Genomic DNA, 1654 nt, shown 5'->3' with positions numbered 1-1654 from the left:
ACCCCCCCCCCCCCCCCCCAAATACCCACCATTCAGCATTGCGACAAAGGACCACTTATCGTGATTACAACGAGTGCAACAACGTCTTATCTAAAAACATCCTGGCAAAGTTGCTTTTTTGTCCCAGCTTAACCAAGGCATACCCCACGATCACGGGTGAAAAAAAGAAGCGCTGAAGGGTGTGTGTGTGGGGTGGGTGTTGTAATTCAAATTGTCACATTTCCTTCATCTTCATGGTATAACTCCTCATGACAGAGGAAGGCACAGAGTAAGCTAATTTACTGACATTTTTGGCCCGTGCCAGTAACAAGTTGTCTTTAAAATCGAACCATGTATGTGTGTCACGGAAGAATAAGAGGCTAAAGGCAAGAAAGCCAATGAGAATACAGTATAGCTTCCGGAGAAAAATATAATCCTTCTAACATTATTGTAAGACTAACGCATTATTACCCACGGCGTTAACGAAGGAATACCTGAAACTCCAAGAATCGCCCACAATCAATCTGATTAGCCACACTCAAGTGCGTGAGTTGCACAATCGTGACAGTTAAACAAAGCACCCACTCGCACTGCTCTTGTTAATCCTGTCTTAATCCATAATCAAACAGTTGATAATAGTATAGATTGAAGCCCGCCCCTGGAATTTCACATATGCCCCACCTTATCCGTCTAGCATTTCCTTGGTCCTTTTGACACCGAAAGGTTATTCAAGAGGTAAGGCTTCTGAATTTACAGTCCATCTCCGATAGGTCTAAGCAAAGTGGGTGGACATCCTTGAAAACTCCCCCAGAAGGAGGGCTCTGTTTGGGATCCGATTCAGTTACATCTACATTGAACACCAGAATGGTACCATCTGAGCTGTGGGAACGGGCAATGAATTTTATTACGCTGCAGTTCTCGGGGTTTCTTGAAGACACAAAATTAATGTCCGATACGAAATACCTGCCTCACCTTGCTGATTAAACGGACACTAACAGGCAACATAAGCGGTTTAAATGCCTGACATGTTATGGTTATATTGAGCTTGACCAACTGGAGAAACTTCGAAGTTCGAATCCGAAGATGTGCTCTTACACATCTTCCCTACTAGATAGTCGGTAATTAGGACGTCCGTTAGAGCGCTCTCAGTGCAAATACCATTTCCAAGACGAGTTGCAAGTCTGTGTTATATAATAATATGACAACTTGAGTATGACAAAGGAGTTCTTCTGCGTGGTAATGGCTAGAATGTTCCCAAACTCTGATATCTCGAGCATGGTTTATCAAAAAGGAAATCGGCTGACAAAGGGGGAATTGCAATGTTTGATTTCTTAGTAAACATTTATTATGTTTATTCTAAAGTAGGACGATTCTTTTGATTTAAAAGAGAAGGTCGGATTTAGAAATGGTATTTATTTTTCATCCAGACTTAGACCTACGAAGAACGTAGCATACCGTAATCGGGTGCAAAAGCCAGTAAGCCTTTTTCATTGCCTTAAGACACACAGTGTCGAAAACGTTATGAATATCATATTTCTTCAAAAAGTAATTTCGTTAGAAATTAAACTCTGCAAAACGACTGGACATTACCTTCTTGATCACTGTCGGGTGACTGCACTCTTATGGTAGCCCTCAACTAACACCCCCTCCCCAAACACACACACACACACACACA

This window comes from Aplysia californica, unplaced genomic scaffold, assembly GCF_000002075.1.
Source record: "Aplysia californica isolate F4 #8 unplaced genomic scaffold, AplCal3.0 scaffold00455, whole genome shotgun sequence".
NCBI classification, from domain to species: Eukaryota; Metazoa; Mollusca; class Gastropoda; order Aplysiida; family Aplysiidae; genus Aplysia; species Aplysia californica.
The sequence above is the reverse complement of the archived record's forward strand: the minus strand, read 5'-3'. Positions refer to the sequence as shown.